A 14,879-nucleotide genomic window follows, 5' to 3' on the forward strand; every position below is an offset into this window, starting at 1 on the left:
TTCTAGGAAATGCTAATAACCCTCCAGGATACCGTTTTCCAGGGAATAAAATAGGATGAATGTTACCCTAGACCAGGGCGCCGGCCTGCCCCCCTGCCCCCAAATACGGTAAATCCACCACTGGTGGGTGAAATCAACAAGGACCTCGGGATTTATTTGTGTCGGCGTTCAGGAAACTCCGGAGAACCACGTCTGCCCTTACAGCAACAAGACAGATGAAGGGAATACGGCCGTTTGGTGCTTTCATGCTAATGGAGCAGATGCAGTTACTCTAGAGTGTGCGAGCGAGTGCAAGAAAACAGGCACACGCACGCACACACGCGCACACACGCACGCCACGGCTCTTTAGCCCGAGCTGGTCAGCAAAGCGTCTTCACGCGCATATTTACAGATCCACCAGCTAATGCAATCACTTAGCTGCAGACTCACCCATGCATGATATTACTTCAAACCATGCAGACTCATAAACAAACGCACATTTCCTGATTTAAGTACAAAGACTCTCAGCTGAGTGTGTGTGTGTGTGTTTGTGTGTGTGTGTGTTTTTCTGGCATCGTGCGTGAGCGACGTGCCGGCAGGCTGCGGCATATGTTGGGCTGGCACAGATGAAAGCTCGGTAATCAAAGAGCGGTTTGATCCGCTGTATTCTCTCTGCTGAATGAACGTTTAAATATGGAAAAGCGACGCGACGGCATAACCATTTGATACTGCTGTAGCGGCCCTTATAAAAGGCTCGGTAAACATGCGGTAAAGAGCGTCGGGAGCCCTCCCCTCCCAACCATCAATACCTGCACGCCGCCCATTGATCTCGCACACCTGGGCGTATGATTCCCGATACCTGCAGGTAATTAATGATTTGCTAACCAGTTGTTCAGCGTTATGGAGTGGAGAATCTTTCGCCTTCCACTGATTTCCCATCCCGACCACCTCAGACTGGAGCGGAAAAGCTCTGGCTTTTCACCAACCCCCTGTTTAATAAAAATGTCAAACTGGAATAATAATAACGCTCAGATTTCCCATGAGCACTTGTGGTGTAACATCTCAGCCTCCCCTCTGAGCACCCTCTTCTTTCATGTCCCTCCCCCGGGAGACTTGTCCGGCTGTCCTCACTCCATCATCTCTCCTTTCAACTCTCGCTTGCCCCCCCCCCACCCACCCCCGTTCCCTCCGTCGTCTTGTCCACGTCACGGGCGGCCGGTCGGGCGTGGCCGGCTCATGATCCTTTGATGGAGCGCTGATCTCTTCCTTCGCTGCCAGGGGCTCCAGCTGATTACAGATGAAATGGATCTGTTTTGGACTCTGACTGCGGGCCAAACACCTGCTTGGGCCCGAAGAGGACGACAGCGGAGGAGGAGGAGCGGGTAGGACGGAACCAGGAGAGACTTATGTCCAGCTAATCGACGGCGCGACCATCTGTGCTCCTGCTCCGTGAGTGTGGGCGCAGCCAGATCTTATTTCAAACATTTGGGGAGTGGGCGTCGGGATATTTCATTGATCTCTGCTTCAACAATGGTTCCACAGTTGGACTGATTCGAGCCTTTTTTCCAACCAGAATTTTAGGCACTATTTTCAGTTTTCGTTGACACAAACTGGCAATTCAGTGAAAAACGCCGCCAACATTTTACTAATCTCAATACAAGAACAACCAAATCTTCATTTTGAATCCCTTCACCAACCTTTTGAGAGGGAGATCCCAGAACGTACAGATCAATTTGGAGTATTTTTGAGCGCCTTTGGGCGAGACTGGTCTGATCAGATCATCCAGATGGATGTTGTGCTTCCAGTTCACCCCTCATCAACCTCGCCACCACAGCAGGCAGCTGTTTCTCCATGGAAACGCTCGGGTGAGCCTACTGTACACTCCCTGCCCAGCACCAAACAGCAGGCAGCCAAAACGAGCGAGCAGCTGGTACATGGAGTGGATCATTTGACATCTAAAGGGGCAGATACACAGGAAATCAAAGCAGAGTGCATTCTGGGAGAGCACCGTTCCAAATAAATGCTAATGGCGCCCCGTGCGTGCACGCGGGAAAGTGTTTGCTAACACAGTGTTCACAATATTTGAGTTTTGTCTGAATTAAATGTGTTTGCGGCCGTCATCACAGTTCTGCTGAGCACAAGAGGAAAATCACTAGTTTGGTTTAGAGGGTTTCTCACTTGACCCAGGGCCTGTTAGGTCAGAGGTCAAAGGTGCCCATCGGCTGCAAGCTTTTGAGGAGATTTGCCGCGACGAACATTAAATCGCCGCCTGCTAGTGCCCAATGTGACATTTGTGAGGTCACAGCTTCACCAATCTGTCCATTATGGTCCGTCCCGTAAAGGCTGCTCACATCTGGCTGGCATCAGAAGCATGACACCCTATCATCATGACCAAGGTTGGATCGCCAATAATTTCAACTGGGCATGTGACTCACCCCCCCATCCCAGATCTATACTACATTCTTTCCTGTGGAAAAATCAGTTAGCATCTAGAACGCTGCTGCGAAGCCCATGTTGGACGATGTGCGTCCGATTCCCTCAGCGGGAGCTCAACGGTCCAGGAAGATTCTTTCGCCACACTTTACTTGTGTCTCCAGTTTTCCCAGCCTGTGCCGACCTTTGGTGACCTCCCTACGCAGCGCTCTGATTAGTCATCGATGCGCTTGCACAAGTGTACACGCAGGAACTCGTAATCGCTGCGTATTGAAAGGTCGATCCGCTTTGCTCAGGGCGACACGCAGATGGACACGCAGCCAGTTTTGCTGCCTATGGACGGTCACGCCCACATGCTCACACGTGGACTTTGCACGCAGGTAAAATCTGTGTCACGTGTCCAACACAAACGTCCTGCAATCTGCTGCTGGCACGCTGGCGAGCTAATAAAATCACTCCAGTAAATACGCCCCTCATCCCCTCCGGCTGGACTCTGACAGGCCTGACAGACTTTCTCTGTTGCGTTTCAAAGCTCATTAAAAACGACTCGCAGCTCGACCGTTTAGCGGCGAAATCGTCTCCCAACAATAGACGTGGTCATATTGATGCCTGCGGGCGGCCGACGCCGCTGCCTCATTTGGAAACAACAACCACTGGGTGCATGAATGCAAAACAATCCACGCGCACCCACACATGCACTAAATCCCCATCACTTTAGATTCCTTCGGCATTCTGAAGCGCCGGCTTCGTGCGCTGGCTTGGGGAGGCCGCCCACCACGCTCCTAGGGAGGCTAATTGTCCAGTAGCATTCTCTCACTCTGCCTCCCACTCTCCCTGCTCTCCTCCCTCCTCAGCTCGCCTCTTTGAGCTCTTTTTTTGCTTCTGGAAGAGTTCAGGAGTTCATGCAGAGCCCCGGGCTGTGGATCCCGGTGAGGTGCCAGGGGGGCAGAAAGGTCACACCTAGCTGGACTCCTACAGAAGAGGCTCACACACCTCAGTGTCAGGCAGGTGTGAGTGGGGGTAACACGGACGGAGAGATGAAGCGAATGATAGCCGATAGAAGAGTGAGCTGGAGAGATGGGAGACAGGAGCGAGCGTGGTGCTAATAACAAAGGTCAGAGAGGTTTTGGGAGGGGCATCTCTCCTGGTCCCAGGAGGGATCCATCACTAAGTTGGTGATCACTCCTGGTTAAATTTAACCAACTACAGTTCCTAGTTTGTAACAAAGAACTGAGAGCTTGAGAAGAATCAAGAATCTGAAATTACAGATGTGATCCAACAGATCTGTAGGGGAGAGGATGCTGTGTTGCGTTCGGATGCACCCCGTAAATGCGGGATTCCCGGCTTCTGCCGTGCGAGTGAAAAGGGTCCTGAGCCAAGGGTGGGGACAAAGCGTTAGCTTACATTCACGTGTTTCCAAATACGAATGAAAGCGTGAGATCCATTTTACCCTCGATGGAACAACTGGCCACACTAAACGTGCCCATGAGCAAGGCACTTAACCCAGCTCCAATCAATGTGCTCAGCGACTCAGAGAACTCTGCAGACAATGAAAGACTACAGTTTCTGGCAGTGGGCAGGTCCCAGTGGCCAAAATTAGCAGATTGTGGTCATTCTGGGCAGCTCCCAGGAATGAATGTGCATTACTGCAGAAGAAAATGCGCCGCGGGACATTTCTGAAGACGTGTGTGCACACTCAGCAGAAGCAAATCCTTCACTGGACCGACTCAGGGCCGACTAAATCTGCCAACCACAGCAGCGGGATCAGTTAGCGAAATCATCTGTGATCTGATGAAAAATGCAGCTGGCAGCGGCGGGGGGGGGGGGGGGGGGGGGGGGGGGGGCTGGGGGACGCGCGGAAGTGAGACGTGAAAGTTAAGAGAAGCGCGGCCGAGTCAGGGGTCTATTAGAGCCTGATTGGACCCATTAACAGGGAAAGGTGATACGGAGAGCGCGGGCGGGGCGCCTCCAGCCTGGCACCACATTAACCGACTGAGCCGCACTCGACTTTGTTGGACACGCGGGTTGATCGATAGCAATGGGGGGGTGGGGTGGGGGGGGGGCAGAGAGGTGAGGAGCGGAGAAGAGAGGTCCAGGTTTACGGGAAGATAAGCTGCGATCGATTGAGTGACTGCTCCTGCTAGGAAAGAGATGAGGACAGAGGAATGCAGGATCCACGCTCATCAGAGTGACCACTGGGATGCCTGTGAGCGCGCGGGTGTGTGCAGGCGTGTGCATGTGTGTATTTTATTTTATCCTTTGTTAGTTTTCCAAAGATCACCCGCAGCCTCAGACTCGGCTGGGCCCTCAAAGTTCACGCCTGTGTCAGGTGCGTTTTTACGTGTTTTCTGCTGTGCGCGTTCGTGCTGTGCTTCACAGCGACTGCACGGGCGTCTATTAGGGCATGTAATAGCACACATGACACCTGTCGCGCCGCTCTGGTACACCACCTCCACTATAATTTGTCTTTATTTTCCCTCTCCTCACCTTCCTCCTGTCACTCTGCTGTCATTCCCCCCCCCCCACCTCCCCCACAGACATCCTGCGGCTGCCGTGGCACCCTGTCATAAAACGTTCTTTATGATCGGCAACTAATATTCTCTCTGAGATAAACACAGGCTGAGACAAACTGATGGAGAGGTGGAGACGAAAGGAGAGTAATGGAGAACTTTCAACCCAGGAAGGGAAGATTGCATTGTGATTGAAGGATAAAAATGTGTGGAGGATGTACGTGTGTGTGTGTGTGTGTGTGTGTTGGTCACTGTTGTCACCGGTGTGTGCGTGCGCCTGTTTACATCTCGCAGAGTTCGCTGCACCAAAAATACATTTGAGAAAGCCGGCAGCAACAGTCTGCCTCTCTCCAGAAATCCTGACCCAGTTACTGAGAGTAATCCACAGACCTTGTTGTGAGCTGCAGGAACTATTTTCCATCTGCCCAACTACAAGAATCGTATCACTGCTCTGGAGGTAATGCGTTTTCATGGCCAAGAGGCCGGCTAACTAAGCCATAACTCAGCAGAGGATACCACAATGTTTCCCCCCTTTGTCCAGATGCACCCAGATGCAACAATACGATGTTTTGGTGTAACAAAAAAGAAAAAAAAGAAATTGCTGACAACAAATTCTGAATTATCACGGAACACATGTTGGCCTATAAATAAAGTTACAACTTCATAATTCTAACAATAAAGAAGACACATGTCAAATCTCATTAGCATTCAAGGGCAACCAATCAGAGCAGAGTGGGCGGGGCCAGAGAAGGGCAATCTGGAGTCAGCCGTCAATCATGTAAAGATCTAAAGAGAGATTCACCTGTAAATCTCTGGAAGAAACGTCAGGACCAGATGAATCCGGTCGTGTCGGGAGTCTTGAGCAGTGGCGAATGAGCCTTTGTGCCGCGAAAGATAAAAAAGGTCACTAAAGAGTAGGAATTGTCAGCTGCCAGCCACATTTGAGAGGGGTTTTAATGAGAGTCTCCTCATCCATTGCTTCCGTCTGCTCTTGTTTTTTCTCTCCCTTATGAATAATTTCTCCCTGATACAAACCCATAAATGCCAGTAATTTTTACACCCAGCTTTAAAAAAGCGCCATCAGCCGCCCTCCCTCCCCGCTTCTCTTTTTGTTTCCTATTTTCACTTTATTTCTTTTGATTCTCTACTCAGTTTACACTCCCTCCCATCCCCCCTACTTTCCTCTGTAGTCCTCCTCTCATTTACTGTTGTTCTTGCTGAGGAAGGGAAGAGAAGAAGACGCCACTGCGTTTGTCTTCTCCTCCCTTTGTTGTGTTTATATCTCCTTACTTGCTCTTTTCCTCCTCCCTCACACGTCTCTTGGGCTGTGTCTTCTTAATCTTCCTCCTTTTTCCCCCCTGCTTGTTTTGGATGCTTGTCTTCTTTTTGAATGTTGATTAGAGACACTTGACTCAGATGAAGGTCATATTTGCCTGGAAGAGGAAAGAACAGGAGAAGAAGAGGAAGAGGAGGTCAGCCATGCATTTTTTACTATCATATGAGCATTTTTGACTTTCAAACAATCTATGTCCTCCCATTTTGATAGGCTGCATCAAAGGACGCGGCTCCGCCTTTGTTTGCATGGAATATGAATGATTTGGTTGCTACGTGACCTGATCTTTCACAGGACAGGCTCATATCCAGACCAGCTTTGGGCAATACCGTGATTTTATGCCTCAGATCCACCCGAACCCTCAGGACTCACATTCACACCGACCATCGCATCGCTACATGTCAGCCGCGCGCGGAGGCTAAGATTCATGTCGCCATCAGTGGAGTAATCACGGCGCGATCGCCGAGGGCAACGGGCCGGAGTTACACGCATGCAGCACGCGAAGGTATCGCAGTTCTTCCACAGCTGTCTATAAACCACTAAAACCAGTCAGGCCTAAACAGTTGAGTTCGCTTGCGGGTAAAACTTTAATGTTGGGCAGCCAGGCTGTTGCCTAGGCAACGGCGGTCCTGGATTATATTTGTGTATGATTTCTGTTTTTTCTTGTATTAGGTTTTTAATTTTTTTTCCTGCCATGTTGCCTTCAATTGCTTCCAAATGCACAATAACTGGCGAACACAAGAGCAGCAGAAACAGTTTTTCTTTATTGAAATAGTTACTATAGAGAATGTTTTAGTTTAGTAAACAACTTCATTCAATGGCGAGTCCTCCAAATCTGAGTTCGTTTAATTAAATCTAAGTGTAATGAGGAACCTCACGGCCGTGGGTTGGTCCCGGCCTCTGTGAGTGTGTGTTCTGGTAAACTATTGGAAGTTTTAGCGCTCTTTGCTTGGCTCTGAACCGGCTTCTAAACCTAAATGACTTTCAAAGAAGCAAAATAAAACAACACAAAAAAGGATATTGTGATATTGAGGCTGCTGCTTTGGTATAAACCTGCTGAACTCTGACACACAGGAGTGTGTGACAGCAAGGACCAGGAATCTGTCTACAGAAGGGATCCAGACTTTAGATTTCCACTGGTTTCATCCAGAGCCAGCACACACACACACGTACACACACACACACACACACACACACACACACACACATCGTGCTGAAGAGATGAGGAGTTTGAGCTCTTACAAAAACAGCGAACACCTGCATACATGCACGGATGCGCTTACTCAGACACTTACACACACACACGCACACACTCACTCACACACACATACACGTCTCCAGCTGCTGTTGGGTGAACTGCAGCTGTACGTGAATCAGCTCAGACCAACAGTAAACTTTCTGAGCGAAATCGTCTGCATGATAATTGTGAATATGTTCCTGTGTGTGTGTGTGTGTGTGTGTGTGTTTGGACTGTTATAAACACACACACTGAGCTCATATATATGTAAAAGGTATCCTGGTGAAAAAGACTCAGCTGTAAAAGTTCCCTGTATGAGTGTCAGATAATAAAAGCGCGTCTGATAATGGAATCCGTTGGCCTCGGCTGCTGCGTGCCTCATATTCGCCCGCACGTGTCAGCCGGTCTTCCTGCCTGTCAGCCTTCACGCCGGCTGCACCAGCCTGTCTATCAGTCTTTAATTGCTCTGCGTTTCAACATTCTCCACCAGCTGCATGAAAGTGGACTGATGATTCACCCGTCACTTCCCCCCCCGAATCAACTTCGACAAGAGCACAACTCCGCTCGCCGCCTGATCGCAGCGTGCGAGACGAAGCGACGGGATGCTAATCGCTTCCACCGGCCGGAGCTTTGCAGACGTGCCAGAGTGTGCGGTTCTGCCTCTAATCAGCAGCACGATTGGAGGAGGCGTGTGGCAATGAGGCCCAACAAAGCGCCTGCCAGTCCCTGTTAGAGCTGAGCTCTCTCCAAAAAACACCGACACACATCGAATCCGCCTGCAAAAGTCTATCTGGTGGACGGCGGGCTGAGGGTGGAGGTGTGAGTAAAGAACGCCAACTTTCGGAGCCCTCCCCCATCCGCCCACGCCACGTCCGACCCCCTCGCTCACTGGAGGCGTTGGGATGTTCTGCCAGCAGCGGCTGGAGTTCCCGAAAGTCCTGGAGGATCTCATGGTCCAGACGGAGCGACGCGGTCGCTGCACGTCAGACTTCAGACTTTCGGTCTTGTTGATTTTCTTGAATCTTTGTCGTATTTGCACTTGGATGAGGAGTGAAAGTGGAGTGTGGAACCGGCACTCGCTGCGACGCTGTCAGAGGGAGCACAGCTGCCAGGCAGAATGGCTGCAGATCACCTCTGGTTGCCATGGTGAAATCAGAGTGGATCTGATGGAAGTTCTGCATTTGATTCTGTGTGCATTGTGTGTGTGTGTGTGTGTGTGTGTAGGTGTGTGTTTCTTTGCAGCGTTTAATGTCACATCTGTCTTCCATCAGTTAAAAATCCACTCCATTCCAAGTCAAAATAGTTCAGTCCTGACCTCTGACCCCTGAGAGGGCCGCTCTATTAGCCACGGTTTGATTTACAAGCCAAAATTAGAGGTGCCTCCATCGGAGCAGCGACAGAGTCACTGCCCCCCCCTCCCGGATCCCTCGTGAGACTCATCCATTCATTCTCAGCTGAGGGATCGATTAAGAAATGAGTGATACACAGCAGACGGATTAGCATCTGTCTTCGCTGTAATCTTCGGCATTTATGCGAGCGCCTGCTCCGAGCTGCGGCAGAGATTCCCCCTACGCGCACGTGGTTTAACTTAGATGGAAGTGAAACATTTGACAAAAGTTTTGAGAATGTGAAAAAAAATGGCCACCGCGCCAGCGATCCAAGGTTCATTCATGCTAATAGCGTTAGCATGTGCGCAGCAGCATGTTTTTGTGGCTGATGGTTTGATCTGGGATTGTCTATGGAAGTTTTGTGGGACTGTACTGAGATCCTCGCGTCCCCACAGATCCAGTATCTGCCAGAGAAAAACACAGATTTGTTATAATTGCTCTTAATGAATAACAGAACCAATACTGGTGGAAGATTCTGGAGCGCAGATGTTATCAAAGCCTCTGGAAGCAGAAACAGTGGTAATAAGTGGGCTTCTGCAGCTTGTTGATTTCCACCAACGGGGCGATGGTGATTCCGATTTCTTGTTTTCCAGTGCAGTGGGACCTTCAGACTTATTATCTGCTCATTTCCTGTTCAGCCACAGAAGCTGTGTCGGGAGCTTTCGGTGTTAGATACTGATTTGAGCCCTGGAGCTGTGATTGTTATTGTTCTCACTGTGCCAAAACACAGAGGCCCTCACAGGCTGAAGGGCACCTGGAAGAAAGCGAGGGAGGCGGACACGAGGGGGGGGGGATAAGTCCAGATAACTCCAAAGTCTTTAGATCACAGGTACAGGGGCTGGTTCTGAAAGGTGAAAGGACGGAACAAACCCACAAGGGCACCAAGTTCACCTGCCTGGATAAAGTTTGTGCTTTTTAAGGTGTCGGGTAGGAGTTTGTGCGAAGATGCCACGCTACAGCACCGGCCTGGGCTCACGAAGGGGCAAAAGCCAAAGGGATCGCTCCTGCCGAGGTTCCCCTCTGATAGAAATCCTCATCCAGGAGGATCCCGACGGGAGCCGTGAACAATAAGGTGAAGCTTTGCTGCAGAAGCCGATGATGTAAGAGCACGTTTAGTTGTGAGACGCCACAGAAGCGCCGCGGTTTGAAAAAACGATTTATCAGATGAAAAGCTGAAGGTTGAGAGGAAGTTCTATACCAGCTTTTGCTGTTTACCCTGAGCTGAAGGTGTTTTTCAGCAGAGTTTGGTGCCATGTGCACGGTTTTAATCTTTAACAAATGACTTTAATTTACATGAACACACATCTGCTTAAAAGCAAGCTAGAACTAATCCTGCAAATTTCCCCGCTGCCGCAAGTCAGTAGCCAATCACGAGAGACCACGTTTACAGCAAGCAAAATGAGCTGTTCAGCCATGTTTGATGCTAAGGTTTAAATTTCTTATTGTAAATTTTGACTAAAAACAGTGGAACCATCAGATTAACCAATTAAATAAAAGCAAAAAAGCAAAGCCACAAAGAGGGTGGAGGACTGTTCCACCTTTCCATCAGCAGGGGCAAACTCCAAACGAATGCTAATGTAGCTCCGTGTCTGTTGAAGATGTAAATTTGAAGACAGGTGCCTGCTAGCTAATTGAATAAAACCACTTCATCACGATCCACCATCGTGATGATACTTATCACCGTGCAGCCTGAGCCTGTTTACAACTGCACGCTCCAGAGAAGACCCCCCCCAGGGGAGGACCTGAACCACGCAGGGGAGTACTTCAGGTCCTGCGTGGGCACGGCGGAACAACAGTGCCAGGAAATAAAACATATATCAGATATAAACATGCTGTGAATTTATAGACTCGTTCAAGGTCAGCGAGAGTGTAATTTTTCTGCTTCTCCTCCGGTGAAATAACCAGGCAGGAATATCCCGTTTCATTAGCTTTCTGCTCACAGCCGCTGCCGTCTGTCCCACAAAATGTGGCTAGCTGAGGGTCAGAGCCTCAGCTGAGATAGCAAATAGCCGAGGTGGCTTATCGACGGAGAGGAGGTTAAAGAGTAATATATGTGAGTGCGGATCAACTTATGTATCTACTGAACGAGCGAGCAAAGGCAGCGGCTGTGAGTGCTGCTGAGGGCCGCTCAGGTCCGATTCCTGTGTGTGCGCACACGCAGCCATCTGTACACACGTGTTTGTTAGCGTGTCCAAGTGAGTGTGCGCAGGTGACAAGCTTCACGCATTAACCTCATTAAACAGCTCTCCCGGCCTGGGGAAGGAGGGCCGCCTCTGTGTGGTAACTGCAGGACCCCCTCCGGGGTTGCCACTATCTCTCAGTGGACTGTCCCACTGCTCCAGGTCCATCCCTGGAGGGGGGGGGGGGGGAATGGAAAAAAGGAAAAGCTGAATCGCTAAACAGATGACATCACCTCCCAGCGATGACCTCACCTACCTACCAGAAGTTTGCCGGTCCTGCTGACTCGCCAACACAGACCATTAAAAGACTTACAGGCGACCACATTCCACAAATCTGGAAATTAATATGGAAGTCTGGGTAATTTTGCTTGGGGAAAAGTCGAGCAGGATGAAACAGGAGGATCACAGGTGTTTACTCCAAACACGCTGCCGCCACTGCAGCGCTAACCAGATGAACATCAACTTAACCTGCTGAATCGCAATAGCAGCGGGCCACCGGGGGCCATAATCAAACATTAATAGCTAAACAGCCGGCATCACCCTGAAGAATGGATTTAGGAAAAGGGAGGAAAAATCTTTACCGTGGTAAAGAGAACACAGACTAACACCGGTGCTAATAAAGTATTCATGAAGAACCCTCTTAAAGTAGTCGAACTTATAAAACTCTCACATAATCTCGACAGCTTTCATGATTTATGGAGCTTCTGCAGTTTTATTGTTGATGGAATATTGAAATCCCAGTGATGTCATCGCGGTTTAGCGCGTTTCTCCTCCGGGATCTAACAACCTGCAGCTGCTTCTTGCATTACCCACAATGCACCTGTTATCAGACAGCCGCGCACCCACTTAGTTACCCGTGAAGGTTTTCAGCAGCACTGATGGTAAATAACACACGTTTATGTCCCTGTGAACACAGTAATGGACAATAATTGGCCAGCTCTGTAGACATCTATTCTTGCGAGGACGTGCACCACTGCACGTGCACAAACTAGCACACTTAACTCAACCTGCTGAAGCCACCATAATGAAACAAGTAATCACATCCACGCACGTGAAGACAAATGAGTTTTATCAGGATGGATCACCTCTGTTACCAACGCAACACACACAAACACCGACCCCACAGATATAGAGAAAAACTTTGAGTGGACGGGAGAAAAAAAGAGAGAGGGAATTATGTAGGAATGAATAAAAAAAGCGATTCCTGTCAAAAGGATGATAATTTGATGAGATCAAGGAGCTGAGAACACACACACACACACACACACACACACACACACACACACACACCCTTGAGTACAGTAGCTCAGTCTAAGGTCATCTTTATTAATAAACACTGTGACAACAAACACACCACCATCAAGGCCCTCACGCTCCCTCGCTCACTCTGCCCCCCCACCCCTGCCCCCCCCCCCCCCCCCCCCCCCCCACACCACATGGAGAAATGACATTTACCAGGCAGACGCAATGGGGGGTCGTCTGCAACCACACACACAGACACACAAAACAGACAGCATGTCAGTGATCTTTCAGACGGTAGCTGTGCAGAGAGATGCATGCGTGTGTGTGTGTCTGTGTGTGTGTGTGTGTATGAGACAGGGAGTTTGCCCTCCACACACACGCGCACACACGTACATAGACACACTAAGAAACATGCTCGCCTCATTTGTTTTCAGTGACAGGACAGAAAAGTTACAGTTCACCACTTCAGTGTGGAGGACAGGTGTGTGTGTGTGTGTGTGTGTGTGTGACAGCTGGCTGAGGGAAGCGCATGCATCATTTTATGCAGGTTAGGGCTTAGGACCCCGTCTAACAGGACGATCCTGCGTCGCTCCGTTCGTCCGTTTCCAGTGTCCGCTGAGGTCACCCAGATGTTCTTCCCTCAACCTCTTATCGTCCTTCAGTCCACGTGGGAACAAAAAGTCCTCAGTAAGTTCTGTGTCTTCTCCCAGGTCCCCACCAGATGGAGGGACGAGGGACCAGATGCCCGAACTCCCTCAGCTGTCGGGTAAACCTGACAAAGTCCCTCTTCTGGAACCAGTTTCGCCTCCCTGCTGACTTGTGGGTCCATGTGAAGTAAATGTCAGGATCAGGAAGCCTCGGGATCGGCTTGAACCGTCCTAACGTCTTGACCCCCCTCCACATCTTATTTTTTGTGTCCAGCCCCCTGCTGGGCAGCGTTTCTATTAAACACCACCGTGTTTGTTGTTGTTGTTCTTTTGTATTAACCACTTTTAAATCACAGCTTTAAAAAAAAGTGTTATTTAAATAAAGATGTTCTAATTATCATATTTTCCCCACGGAGGGCTACGAACATAAAAAGATGTATTTCGAGTAGCGTAATTATTAGCCTACGCGGTATTTCTTTGCCAGGCTGTCGGAGGTGCCCTCGACTTTCATTATCATGCTAAACGAGCTGCATTTTCTCGTCAACATTCCCAACAAACATCGGTTTTGTCCTCAAAATACAGGTTGCATTATTTCCCGTGATGATACTTGTTTCAAAGGAGCCTTTTGTGGGGGTCGATTACATAGGACTGTTTACGGCGACACTCCGGGGGGAAAGCAAACAAGCGTTCTCAGGAGAAGGTGGATCCGACCACAGGGGAGGGGGCGTGGCCAAAATCGATCGCAATCGCTGCGCCTTCGTGTGCGACGGCTGGAGTTAAAGGCCGCGTGATGCCTCTGAATACAGGGCGACGCCTCGGCGGACGTTCCTGCAAACAGCTGGAGGATCTCGGCCCTCGCTCCGCAAAAGGCTGCGTTCAACATTCGCTTAAGAGCCGTTTGCTTCTTTCCACGTCGACAAGCTGTTTTTTTTTTTTTTATGGCTCTTGTTTTTATGTGGGGAGCTGGGCGAACGCTGCCAGCTGCTCTGCTGCTTCCAGTTGTGCAGTTTAGACCTCTGGAGCTCTGGCACGCCACGGCATGCTCATTATGAAAGGTCCTCTTTAGGGAGAATCTATATTCTCTTATTGCGCTCATGCTTGCGTGGAGGTGAATGCAGCCTGTTGTACAAGTCCGACTCCTCTCTCCTAACCAGCTCTGACCTTTTTCTTTCCGACGCCCCTTCGCGCGGCTGCTTTTTAAAGTAACATTTTCGCCGGGGCATTGTATTTATGTGGTTGTCATGGCGATTTTACCGGATGCCACGGCATTTCGAAGCCTTTGTGTCGTGCGGCGATGGCGATGATGCTGCCATGACTTCCCTCTCAACTCAGCGACCCTTTCTGCTCGAACCTCCAGCTTCTCTCTGATCCATTTCCAACCTGACTCCGACTGGGATCGATGGCGCTGTAATGGACGGAGGGGAAGTGCGCTAAGGTGCCGCCTGGTAGATTCGATTCGATTGTCGTGTCGCCGGGCTACATTTTCCCGTCCGACCGCGACAGTGAGATTGAATATTTGAATTCCCAGTTATCGACTTTTTAAAAGAACTACTTCACTTTGTTTCCCTGGGGTGGAAAATTCTCTGAATCTGCTTTTTACGCCATCATGTGACATCTAATTTTAAAGAAAGCACATAAACAGATTCTTGAGTGTGGAGTAGAAGCGCATTTTTCACTGCGTGGAACACGGAGACCGTCGCAAATTCACTGCAAAACGTCAGAAGGAAAGAACGCGCAGTTATCGGATGGAACACGTCAACCTCAACAAACCTGCCTTTAAAAGCGACACACGCTGTCGGCCTCTCAATCAAAAGCTCAGCAGTCGACCTGAGACGGGAAAAAGCGAAGCCGCATTTGCGCATCACCAAAACGCAGCAGTGGGGCGACTGTTTAGACAAGCAGCAGCAGGGAAACACAAAATTGGTGTGCC

General features: G+C 49.7%; 1 protein-coding gene across 4 annotated transcripts in view; it reads right to left on the minus strand.

Moving 5' to 3' along the window:
- Positions 1-14,879, minus strand: part of sema4c (sema domain, immunoglobulin domain (Ig), transmembrane domain (TM) and short cytoplasmic domain, (semaphorin) 4C) — a 58,560-nt gene that overhangs the window by 32,594 nt on the left and 11,087 nt on the right. For 2 of the 4 annotated variants that reach the window (XM_057033089.1, XM_057033086.1), the window contains exon 2: positions 6,213-6,355. The exons of 1 other annotated variant lie outside the window; for it this stretch is intronic. The gene's annotated coding sequence lies outside the window, so the exon portion shown is untranslated. Of the gene's footprint in view, positions 1-5,724; positions 5,908-6,212; positions 6,356-14,879 lie in introns of those variants that run through there. One more of the 4 variants, XM_057033088.1, reaches the window with a different exon arrangement.

Source organism: Takifugu flavidus, chromosome 5 (assembly GCF_003711565.1).
Source record: "Takifugu flavidus isolate HTHZ2018 chromosome 5, ASM371156v2, whole genome shotgun sequence".
NCBI classification, from domain to species: Eukaryota; Metazoa; Chordata; class Actinopteri; order Tetraodontiformes; family Tetraodontidae; genus Takifugu; species Takifugu flavidus.